General features: G+C 36.0%; 1 long non-coding RNA gene across 1 annotated transcript; it reads right to left on the reverse strand.

Annotated features, from left to right (window-relative positions):
* Positions 1 to 7,807: 7,807 nt before the first annotated feature.
* Positions 7,808 to 11,274, reverse strand: LOC133877171 (uncharacterized). The gene is made up of 3 exons (XR_009901673.1): positions 11,027 to 11,274; positions 9,183 to 9,282; positions 7,808 to 7,913 (listed from the first exon to the last, which is right to left on the reverse strand). It is a non-coding gene; the product is annotated as an uncharacterized LOC133877171 (long non-coding RNA).
* Between the last annotated feature and the right edge of the window lie 2,221 nt (positions 11,275 to 13,495).

Raw genomic sequence — 13,495 nt, forward strand, 5'->3', positions numbered from 1 at the left:
TTTTCAAAATTGGCTGCAATAAATCATGTTGTAAAAATAAATTTTGTAATGTTACTTCTAAAGCAGAAGAATAAGAAAATTTATTAATCACTTTAATTTCAAAAATTGAAAATGATGAGTTGAAAGATAAATATCTTAAAAAACTCAAGAAAACAATGAAACATGATTTTGAAAATTCTGTTAAACCCAAAATCTCTCTTGATGAAACTTTGGAAATGTTTTCTAAACAAAAATCCAAAGTAATTACTATCTCAGATTTGCAGCATGAGGTAAGTAATATCAAGAAAGAAATTGTTGATTTGAAAAAAGACATGCATCTTGTAAAAACTAATAACCAAGACTTAAATTGTCAACTAATAATTATAAATCTTTATAAAAAATTTCAAGAAGAAAATGAAGATTTAAAAATTGAAGAAGTTACTGGTAATCAACATGAGCATTCTAATGATCCTGAATCCAGCAATGCAACTGTTTGTTCCAGTACTGCTTTGAAATTTGTTAAACTCACTAAGAGTTTCATACCACCTAAATGGTATGCCAAAATTACTGTTATTGTTGCAAAAGATTATTCTTTTGATGCTATTACTTTGATTGATTCTGGATCCGATATGAATTGTATCTTGGAGGGATTAGTCCCTAGTAAATACTTTGAGAAATCCACTGAAAGATTAAATTCTACTAGTGGAGATTCTCTTTATATTAAATATGAGCTTAGCAAAGCTTATGTTTGCCAGAATGATGTTTGTTTTCCCATTCCTTCTGTGCTTGTTAAAAATATGAAGAGTGATAAAGTAATTCTAGGAAATCCTTTCCTTTACTTACTTTACCCAATCTCTTCTATTGATGAAACTGGGACAACAACTGTTAAGATGAGTACAGAAGTAAAATTTGCTTTTGCATCCAGATTAGATATTGAATTAAATCGGCTAAACCTGGTCTCTGCTAAAACCAAACATTTGAATTCCTTAAAACAGGAACTCAAGTACAAGAGAATTGCCTAGCAACTCTCTAACAACCTGTTGCAATCCAAGATTGCTGCCTTTAATGCTAAACTAGTTGTTACTGTTTGTTCTGATCTTCCAAACGCCTTTTGGCACTGGAAGAAGCACATTGTTGATTTGTCTTATGTTAAGGACTTCTCCTAAAGGAAAATTCCTACTAAAGCTAGGCCCATTCAAATGAATGCCGAAACTTTAGATTTCTGTCAAAAAGAAATTGCTGACTTGCTAGCGAAAAATATCATTCGCAAGAGTAAGTCTCCCTGGTCTTGTGCTGCTTTTTATGTTATGAAAAATGTTGAACTTGAAAGAGGTTCTCCGAGATTAGTAATTAATTACAAACCTCTTAATGATGTTTTAGAATGGATTAGGTATCCTATTCCCAATAGGAAAGACCTTGTTAACCTTCTTAGTGAAGCTCTTGTCTTCTCTAAGTTTGATATGAAGTTAGGGGATTTTGGCAAATCCAAATGGCTAATAGGGATAGGTATAAGACTGCCTTTACCACTCCCTTTGGACATTATGAATGGAATGTTATGCATTTTGGTCTTAAGAATGCCCCTAGTGAATTTCAAAGAATCATGAACAACATTCTTAACCCCTTTAGTCATATTGCTATTGTTTATATTGATGATGTCCTCATCTATTCTAAATCCATTGATGAGCACTGGAAACACTTGAAATCGTTTTTAGAAATCATTGAAATCAATGGATGCTGTTTCTGCAAAGAAAATCAAATTATTCCAAAACAAGATTTGATTCCTTGGTTTTGATATTTCTGAAGGGCAGATCCGCCCCATTGATAGAGCTATTGAATTTGCTAGCAAATTCCCTGATGTTATCACTTATAAAAATCAACTCCAAAGATTTCTTGGATCATTGAATTACATTGCTGACTTTTACAAAGATCTGAGGAAGTACTACAAACCTTTGTTCGACAGGTTGCAAAGTAATCCTCTTCCTTGGACAGAAGTCCACACTTCACTTGTTAAAGAGATCAAAACTCATGTTAGATCTCTTCCTTGTTTGGGAATTCCCACTGATAATGCTTTCAAAATTGTTGAAAATGATGCCTCCGACATTGGTTATGGAGGAATTCTGAAACAGATTGTTTCACCAGGATCTTCTAAACAAATTGTTCGCTTCCATTCCGGATCCTGGAATAATGCACAAAAGAACTATAGTACTATTAAAAAAGAAATTCTTTCTGTTGTTCTTTGCATTACAAAGTTTCAATCTGATCCGTTAAATCAAAAATTCTTATTAAGCATTGATTGCAAATCTGGAAAATATGTTTTGAAAAAAGATGTTGAAAACATTGCTTCGAAACAAATATTTGCTAGATGGCAAGCTATTTTAAGTGTTCTTGATTTTTGATATTGAATATATTAAAGGAATTAATAATTCCATCCCTGATTTTCTCTCTCGTGAATTTTTGCAGTGCTACCATGGCAAGTAAAAAAGATCGAGGAAAAGGAAAGCTTGTTAACCCTCCTGTTAATCAACCTCTGGCCATCAAACCGGAGTCTTCCCCTATTGGCACTCCAACTGCCTCGCCCATTACCACTTCGTTGGCCCTTACTAATCGGTTCATGACTTTCAGCCCTGAACCAAATGTTACCTTCAGTAGCGCCCTCGTTACTGATTTCAATCCTTTGCTTGGTGCTTCCTAAAGGCCAAGAATTCAATTTGTTAAAGCTGAACCACCTTCAACTTATGTTCGATTACCCTATTTCCAACACCTATTCTTTGTTGAGGTAAGAATGGCTCCTATTAAAGATCCAAGTCAGTTGGCTCTTGCTTTCTTTCCCCCTCATTTCCATTGGGTTCCTAAACACCCCTGAAAGATATCACCTATTACACCAACATATTGCTTGAAACCATATCGGTCCATTTCAAGCCGATCCCTAATCAAAAAACTGGTAATAAGATTCTCTACATGAGTGTCTACTTTGACAAGATTATTCTTCTCAAAGATTGGGGTGACCACCCTTCTAAGCCTAGAATGCTTTCCAATTCTGAGCTTTCCTACTCCTATTATGATTATATGGATGTCTGGTTCAAATTCATGCTTTACCAGAACTCCAGCAATAATCATTCCTGGTTTATTAATTTTGATAAAAAAAATTTCTCTTTGAAACTTGCCAAAGCCTTTGGAACCTTCAGAGACATTTTCAATACCAATGCTTATGGGAAGAAATTTCCTACCATAATGCATTTTATTATAAAATTCAAGATCCCTTGGATTTTAAAATGGAATTATGTTAAAGAAGGCGACATCCTTGATCGCCACTAGTTTGTCAAATGGTGGGACAAATTCCCACAAACTGATGCTATTATCCAAACTGTTTGTAAGGATTTTTCTAGGAGGACTATTTTTGAAAAGAGTACTTCCCTAGGAACTCCTGCTATTATCCCCTGGACTATCACTACCGGACTTGTCACACCATCACACTTTCTTCCTCCTCTAGAAGAGAAGAAAATTGCAGGTGATAAAATATCAGATGAAAAATCTGTTGCTGCCTCATCCTCTTCATCAAAGTGCAAGAAGAAGAAGAAAGGCCCTTCCAAGAATGATATGAGAATGTTCCAACAGTTTCTCAAGACTTTCAAGGAAGAAAATAATGTTGAAGACTGTGAAGATGAAGAAAAATATGACTCATCTTCCTTCTCTTTAGACAGTGCTAACCTATGCGGAGAAAACCGCCACCTATTTAGGCATGACCCACTTTGCTTTCAGGATTCAATCCTGAGTATTGAGGACATTCCAGACCTCGACTATTGACCCTTACGGGCTCCCTATTGTTGATTCACGCGTTAAACAACATTATTGGCTCCATAAAGAGCTCCACCGAAAGGTTGCTTGTCTTTTGCAGAATTATTGTCTGATCCATCAGTTGGCTGACAACTTTGGCCGAAAACTTTATTGACTGCTATAGTTCCATCGCATGCTGCTCTACAGTCCTGTTTTAATTTACTATTGTACCCTTTGTATTTGGCCTATATAAGAGGACCAAGCTTAAGGCAGAAGCTTTTAAAAAGAGAAATTGTATTTCCTAATCTGCATTCTCCTGCTATCTTGTTTCCATCCCTGTTGATCTTTCGATCATCTTTTTGTATTATCCATCCCTGTTAATTCTGTAAGTATTTCAATTATTTTGAAATAAATTTACAGTTTGTTAAATTTGTTTTCTTATCATTACTTGCATTCCTGCTGGCTGGTTCTACCGCCTGAATCCCCTATCCCCTCATTCATATTAATTTTTTGTATTCTTCACACACACACACAAATCTCTCAGGTCTCTCTTCATCTCATCTCCTTCCGCCTCCTTTATGGTATCAAGTATGTCCTAAAGAGGGGCCTGATTCAGAGGGGTGGTTATGATCCCTAACAGCAAAGAGAAATGCCACAGAAGATGTAAACTAAAACAATTGAAAAAGAACATAAATAGAATGAAAAGATCGTAACACTTATGGCTTTGATACCATAAGGGAGGCGGAAGGAGATGAGATGAAGAGAGACCTGAGAGAGTTGTGTGTGTGTGTGAAGAACACTTAAAATTAATATGAATGAGGGGATAGGGGATTCAGGCGGTAGAACCAGCCAACAGGAATGCAAGTAATGATAAAAAAACAAATTTAACAAATTGTAAATGTATTTCAAAATAATTGAAATACTTACAGAATTAACAGGGATGGATAATACAAAAGGATGATCGAATGATCAACAGGGATGGAAACAAGATAGCAGGAGAATGCAGATCAGGAAATATAATTTCTCTGTCTAAAAGCTTCTGCCTTACCCTAAAGGCTTGGTCCCTTTATATAAGCCAATTACAAAGAGTAAAATAGTAAATTAAAACAGGACTGTAGATAGGAGTGAGTAAAAATCCGCGGACCCGCCCCAACCCGCACCCCCCGCCCCTAAAAACGCGATTTTTAGTGTTTTTTTTGTGGGTACAGGTCCAAAAATGGTATACCCGTGCGGGGCAGGGTGGGTTGCAGGTTGGGGTTTTAAAAAACACCGGGGAACCACCCCGCCCCGCAAGAAGAAAAACTAAGGAAAAAAATAAGAAAAGCCTAGCCCAGCCTGCCCAGGTCCATTAAGTCAGTAACCCTAGCACCCTTCAATTTTTTCATTTCTTCATTAACCCTCTTCGCCGCACACCTTCGCCGCACACCCTTCTTCGACTCTTCCATGAGTTCCAACACCAGCAGCTCCTCACCTCCTCGTAGTCGCCACCTCTCCATCTCTCCTCCTCCTCCTCCTCGATCTTCTTCTTCTTTCACTTCATGCGCACTCGCAGTACCTAGTACATTTCTCTCATTTTTCTGCCTCCCAAACAGCGTCGTCTTGACGCCGGTCCTGTGGGGACGCCATGAAGCTCCAGATCAAGGTTGATGAGGAGATTGGGAGCGGCGGGAAGATCGTCGACGCTCGCTTCAAGACCGGTATTGAATGATTCCCCTCTCATCTTGTAACATGTTTGTGCTTTGTTTGGCTTTGGTATGAATCTGGCTTTGTTTGGCTTTGGTTTGAATCTGTGATTTGTGACTTTATGAACCCTAGATCTGGATTTTGTTGAAAACCCACATATCCCCGCACAACCTGTACCCCCCGCCCCGCATCACCCCGCACCGCACGGGTTCTCCCCATTTTGTGCGGTTCACGGGTGCGATTTTCGCAACCCGCAGGGGTGCGGGGCGGGGCCAAAAAAGGGGCATCCCCCCCCCCCCGCCTCATGCTCAGCCCTAACTGTAGAGCAACATGCGACGGACTGTAGCAGTACTGTAGCAGTCAATAAAGTTGTCGGCCAGCTGCTGGTGTAGCCAATAATTCCGCATAAGACAAGCAACCTTTCGGTGGAGCTCTTGTGGAGCCAATAATGCTGTCTAACGTGTGAATCAACAGTAGGGAACCCGTGAGGGTCAATAGTCAAGGTCTGGAATGTCCTTAATACTCGGGATTGAATCTTGGGAACAAAGCGGGTCATGCCCAAATACATCATGGTTTTTCCCGCACAAAGTAGCACCGTCTGAAGATGAGGAAGATGAATCAGATTTTTCTTCATCTTCGCTATCTTCAGTATTGTTTTCTTCCTTGAAAGTTTTGAGAAATTGTTGGAACATTCTCATATCATTCTTGGAAGGGCCTTTCTTCTTCTTCTTCTTGGACTTTTTGGTCTTTGATGAAGAGGATGAGGCAGCAACAGACTTTTCATTTGATATTTTATCACCAGCAATTTTCTTCTCTTCTGGCGGAGGAAGAAAATGTAATGGTGTAACAAGTCCGGTAGTAATGGTTCGGGGAATAGCAGTAGGAGTTTCTGGGGAAGTACTCTTTTCAGAAATAGCCTTCCTGGAAAAATCCTTATAAACAGTTTGGATAATAGCATCAGTTTGTGAGAATTTGTCCCACCATTTGACAAACCAGCGGCGATCAAGGATGTCGCCTTCTTTAACATAATTCCATTTTAAAATCCAAGGGATCTTGAATTTTATAATAAAATGCATTATGGTAGGAAATTTCTTCCCATAAGCATCAGTATGGAAGTTGTCTCTGAAGGTTCCAAAAGCTTTGGCAAGTTTCAGAGGGAGAATATCCGGAACTGCTCCGAACTGTCCCCACCATTTTGATAACCAAAGAGGGAGAATCTCGGTAAATTTTTTTATCAAAATTAATAAACCAGGAATGATTATTGGTGGAATTCTAGTAAAGCATGAATTTAAACCAGGCATCCATATAATCATAATAGGAGTAAGAAAGCTCAGAATTGGAAAGTATTTTGGGCTGGGAAGGATGGTCACCCCAATCTTTGAGAAGAATAATCTTGTCAAAGTAGACACTCATGTACAGAATTTTACCAGTTTTTTGATCAAGGATCAGTTTGAAATGAACCAATTTTGTCTCAATCAATATGTTGGTATAATAGAAGATGACTTTCAGGGGGAACAATGGAAACGAGGGGGAAAGAAAGCAAGAGCCAACTGACTTGGATCTTTAATAGGAGCCATTCCTAGCTCAACAAAGAACAAGTGTTGAAAATAAGGTAATCAAACATAAGCCGAAGGTGGTTCAGCTTTAACAAATGGAATTCTTGGCCTTTGGGGAGCACCAAGAAAAGGGTTGAAATCAGTAGCAAAGGCGCTACTGAAGGTAACATTTGGTTTATGGCTGAAAGTCATGAAACGATTAGTAAGGGTCAACGAAGTGGTAATGGGGGAGGCAGCTGGAGTGCCAACAGGAGAAGACTCTGGTTTGATGGCCAGAGGTTGGTTAACAGGAAGGTTAACAAGTTTTCCTTTTCCTCGATCTTTTTTACTTGCCATGGTGGCATTGCAAAAATTCACGAGTGAGAAAATCAGAGATGGAATTATTAATTCCTTTAATATACTCAATATCAAAATAAAAATTACTTAAAATAGTTTGCCATCTAGCAAATATATGTTTTGAGGCAATGTTTGTGACGACCCATTTTTTTTTTTTTTTTTTTTAATACAAACATAAAACGAGTCATCACAGTGGCACAACGATATGTCGCAAAGCCAACATACGGCACATACCCCATAATATGTACCTGCTAATCAGAGTAACACATCTAATAACATCTATGCAGTGGAAAACATAATCTGAATAGCAGAAGTCATATCTATATACATAGACTGATAATTACACAAAAAGAGCCATGATGTCTATCTGTTTAAGGCTTATCAAAATAATAATTACATTAAAGAATGACTTTACGAAGAACATGTGACACAAACATCACAAGACATATACCAAACCTATAAAACAGTGGACACCCGTGGTCTAGCAATTACGACCGTCGCGATGAGCTTCAGTCATAACATTTCATATACACCGCTACCAAACCATTAACTATACCAGAGTACCTGCAGCCAAAGAAACATCATCTATACGGTTGTGTGGGTTTGCCACATCCGTATAGGTGGAATTATGAGCCCACCGTCTTAGCATAAATAAATACACTAAGACCTCAGAGGTATACTATTCACTGAGTTTTCGCAAAGAACCAACTTTTCTTTTCTAGTCATGCGTATACTATAACATCCACCAATTTTATAAACTTTTGTTTGAAAACCCCCATAGCTGATATAGCAAACACCGACTAATAGAAAACATTTAAAGCATACTACGCAGCTGAACATATTCGTAGAAGTTCCATTGTTGGAAACTACATACATCCTCACCTACTATAATACTTTTGATGCGGTGAGACTTAGAAAATAATAGCATTTAAATCATGCAACCATCCAATAAAAATATACATAAGCTCTTTTCCATTGAGACTCTTATGCATACTAATACGTCTAGTAAAACTACTCATAGTATAAAAGCATCAATCATAAAACAATGTTATACATGCTCATTCTCATTGTTTTATGCCTTGGGGATTTAACCCAAGTATAGTGCTTGAAGGGAATCTAACCCAAGTAAGCACTAGTACCTCAAGGGAATCTAACCCAAGTCGGTACCTCATGGAAATCTAACCCATGGTCGAGGACCTCAAGGGAATCTAACCCAAGTAATTACCTTGTGAGTACTTCAAGGGAATCTAACCCAAGTACTAGTACCTCAAGGGAATCTAATCCAAGTATGCACCTCATAGGAATCTAACCCATGGTCGAGGACCTTAACGGAATCTAACACAAGTAAGTACCTCGTGAATACCTCAAGAGAATCTAACCCAAGTAGGCACCTCATGGGAATTTAACCCATGTATAATTTCCCGTGGGTTATGAACCTCACTTCGATGCACGTTTAACGTTCATATGCTTATGCCTCATGCCTTAAATCAATACATTTCATTTCATGAATCATGCTTATAATACATGCTTTCTTTATAAAAACATAAACAATTCAACATGTCATTTTTTAAACAACTTGCATAACTTAACTCACTCTAAAATCACATTCATGTTCCATTGCAATCACAGTTTTCAAAACTCCCAGCCATAACATAAAGTGACTTCATTCATTTAAACTCCACATACCATATTCATACTTCAAAACATCATCATAATTTCAATATACTCAAAAATACTCAAATCTTCCAAAACAGTTCATAATCAACATACAGTTGGTTCAAGTTTGTAAAACAATATATATTTTGCAATTAATCATATATGAAAATAATACTTCTAAGTGAGTAGAATACTCACCTTGGCTGCATTGGACTTATGACTCCAACATTCCTCCGTGTTCTAGTTACTTGAACTCTAGATTGGAGAACACGTTGAAGTTTCCAATCATGACACGTGCCTGCAAACATTTATGGCATTAGACTATTTTATTGAACCTATACTCTATGATACATAAACTACCCACGTGCTCACACGTCGCATTACTCGCTTCTAAAACTAGCTAGGCATCTTAAGCTATCATTAGGTTTACCATTGGTTCTTGGTTCCTATTGTATCTTGTTTATTAACATAAAATATATTTACTCTTTTTACTAGCTTATTTATTATCGTTGTACCCCATCATTTATGTTAACCCTTTTTATAGCATGTTGCTTATTTACTAAGTTAACAATATTTTTAACGCAGATGCATGCGTATGTATATATATACATATACATATACAACTTTTAAATCTAATCGATGATACATTAAAACACTTTGTGTACCCAATATACCTAATTACCATATTATCATTATTAACTGTTAAGTCTTACAATTTGTTTATCCGCTTAGGCTAACTAAGTATATTTGGTCCATATACATATATATGTACACATATATGTATAGAAAGCTTACTAAGCTAAGCATAACCTCATAACGCACTAAAGTATTTTGTAATACTTAGGTAGGCGCATTAATTACTTAGTTACATTACCAAATGGACCCGGAGCCTATTTAGGTATCTCTATAACCTTATTAATTTATATTTATCGACTTAGGGTTATTTAGACCATTTACAACTCTTTGGCATTCTTATCTTAATCATTGTCCCCTATGATATAAATATTAGACTTTAGGTTTGTAGCTTATTTCTTTTCTTATCCTTAAATATAGTTACTAATATATTTAATGCTTTATCCTTATTAATTACTAACCATGTAAGTAGTTTAGATTTAGGACTTTTAATTTTATTTAACATTATAATTTAATAACTCTTATTAAACTAACTTACAATCGTATATTGTAATATATATATATATATATATATATATATATATATATATATATATATATATATATATATATATATATATATATTCATTTATTACACTTATTTAATTATTCATTTTTTTTTCTTCATTGTTTGTTTCACTTCCTCATTTAGTACCAAGACTAAAGTCCAACTGATCTCATTCGGTTCACATAAGCATAATAAAGGTCCAACTTTAACTTCTAACCATATTTGCCATTTACACAAAAAGGGTCTAAATACATTAACTTCAAACCTTATTCTAACAAACCAACCAACACATAAACAACATTCAACACTTCAACACCACCATAATCACTCCAAATCAGCCCCCATTCACAACCAAATTCCATTTACAAGACTCAAGAAAACCTCATCAAATTGGCCATCAACAGAAATCTAGAATTTTATCCAAAAATCACCCACCAAATTTTATTCCCAAAACTAAATCCAATTCTGGAAATCAGCAACCAAAACATGAAAATAAATTCAAGCTTCAACAACCCACTGATTTGGCCAAAACCCCTAAAAAACCGAAACCCCAAAGAGCAAACACCACTCGGCCAACACCTGACCACAAGCATCTACCACCACCGAAACCACACCATTCGGTTCAACCATTCTAGAAGCTTACCAAAAATCACCACTCAAATGAAAACTAAAATCAACTTCCATAATCGGTTCCTTTAACCCAAACACGACAAATCCACACAATTAGCAACACATACCGGTAGCTACAAATAACCCACAGAGAAGACCCATACGGAAAATGCAACAAAAACCCCAAGAAACCAGATTTCAAAACATATATTCAATGGGTAAAATGGAAATACAAGAAGCTAGGAAATTTAACCTTACAAAAATTCCCATGGCCGGAACCCATCACACTCTCCATCTCAAAATCTCACTCTCACAAACTGCTCTCCACACGGTCTCCTTGTGTATCTTTTTTCGGGAGTGCGTGTGTGTGATACGAAGAGAAAGGAGGAAGAAAATGGAAGAGAGGGGAGAAGGAGATCGTGCTGCTATAGAGAAGAGAGAGAGAGAAAAGAAAGGAAGAGGAAAAGAAAAGAGGGAGTGGGCTATGCGGGTGAGGGAGAGAAGAAAAGAGAAAAAGAAAGAAAGAGAAAAGGAAAGAGAAATGGAAGAAAGAGAAGGAGTGGGACACTTGTCCCATTGCGAGGAGTTGGTTATCTTCTCCTAGCCAAGCAGGTGTTGACACGTGGTTGGGAAAGATTACATTTTATTTAAATGCCTAAACTTCCATAAATTACATTAGGACCCTACCATATTAAAACTCTATCTTTTAACAGTTAATTTATAACTCCACATTTATTTTAACTATAATTTACCTATACAATTAATTATTTATTCTACTAGGACCCATTATTATTATTATTATTCTAATTCTACTATTTTATCTTAGGCTTATTTTATTTTCAATAACATAAATATTATTACCTAGAATATAATTATTTGTCTCACCTATTTAATAAACATAATTTATTAATTACTAAATTCCTTATTTATTTTCTTGATCTTTACAATGTTTTTAACATCTTTTTTCAAAACATATTTTGCATATTTGCAATCAATTCTTAACAAGAAATTTTGATTTAACAAGTCATATTGAAATTTTGAAATGCAGAGAACAACAAAAAGAATTTCTTTTTTAATAGTACTATAGTTCTTTTCTGCATTATTTCAGGATCCGGAATGAAAGCGAACAATTTGTTCAGAAGATCCTAGTGAAACAATCTGTTTCAGAATTCCTCCATAACCAATGTCGGAGGCATCAGTTTCAACAATTTTGAAAGCATTATAAGTGGGAATTCCCAAACAAAGAAGAGATTTAACGTAAGTTTTGATCTCTTTAACAAGTGAAGTGTGGACTTCAGTCCAAGGAGGAGGATTACTTTGCAACCTATCAAACAAAGGTTTGCAATATTTCCTCAAATCTTTGTAGAAGTCAGCAATATAATTCAACGACCTGAGAAATCTCTGGAGTTGATTTTTATCAGTGATAACATCAGGATATTTGCTAGCAAATTCAATAGCTCTATCAATGGGGCAGATTTGCCTTTCAAAAATATCAAAACCAAGGAATCGAATCTTGGTTTGGAATAATTTGATTTTCTTTGCAGAAACAGCAAGTCCATTGATTTCAATGATTTCTAGAAACGATTTCAAGTGTTTCTGGTGCTCATCAATGGATTTAGAATAGATGAGGACATCATCAATATAAACAATAGCAAAATGACTAAAGGGGTTAAGAATGTTGTTCATGATTCTTTGGAATTCACTAGGGGCATTCTTAAGACCAAAAGGCATAACATTTCATTCATAATGTCCAAAGGGAGTGGTAAGGCAGTCTTATACCTATCCCTATCAATAATTTGGATTTGCCAAAATCTTGACTTCATATCAAACTTAGAGAAGACGAGAGCTTCACTAAGATGGTTAACAAGGTCTTTCCTATTGGGAATAGGATACCTAATCCATTCTAAAACATCATTAAAAGGTTTGTAATTAATTGCTAACCTCGGATAACATCTTTCGAGTTCAGCATTTTTCATAACATAAAAAGCAGCACAAGACCAGGGAGACTTACTCTTGCAAATGATATCTTTCGCTAACAAGTCAGCAATTTCTTTTTGACAGAAATCTAAAGTTTCGGCATTCATTTAAATAGGCCTAGCTTTAGTTGGAATTTTCCTTTCGGAGAAATCCTTAACATAAGGTAAAGCAACAATGTGCTTCTTTCGGTGCCAAAAGGCGTTTGGAAGATCAGAACAAATTGTATCAACAAGTTTAGCATTAAAGGCAGCAATCTTGGATTGCAATAGTCTGTCAGAGAGTTGCTGAGAAATTCTCTTATATTTGAGTTATTGTTTCAAAGAATTCAAATGTTTGGTTTTAGCAGAGACCAGGTTAGCCAGTCTAGCTCAATATCCAATCTAGATGCAAAAGTAAATTTTACTTCTGTACCCATCTTAACAGTTGTTATCCCAGTTTCATCAATAGAAGAGATTTGGTAAAGTAAGTAAAGAAAAGGATTTCCTAGAATTACTTTCTCACTCTTCATGTTTTTAACAAGTACAGAAGGAATATGGAAACAAACATCATTCTGGGAAACATATGCTTTGCTAAGCTCATATTTAATATGAAGAGAATCCCCACTAGCAGAGTTCAATCTTTCAATGGATTTCTCAAAGTATTTACTAGGGACTAATCCCTCCTAGATACAATTCATATCAGATCCAGAATCAATCAAAGCAATAGCATCAAAAGAGTATTTTTTTGCAACAATAACAGTAATTTT

The sequence above is a fragment of the Alnus glutinosa genome, chromosome 9, assembly GCF_958979055.1.
Source record: "Alnus glutinosa chromosome 9, dhAlnGlut1.1, whole genome shotgun sequence".
Lineage (NCBI taxonomy): Eukaryota > Viridiplantae > Streptophyta > Magnoliopsida > Fagales > Betulaceae > Alnus > Alnus glutinosa.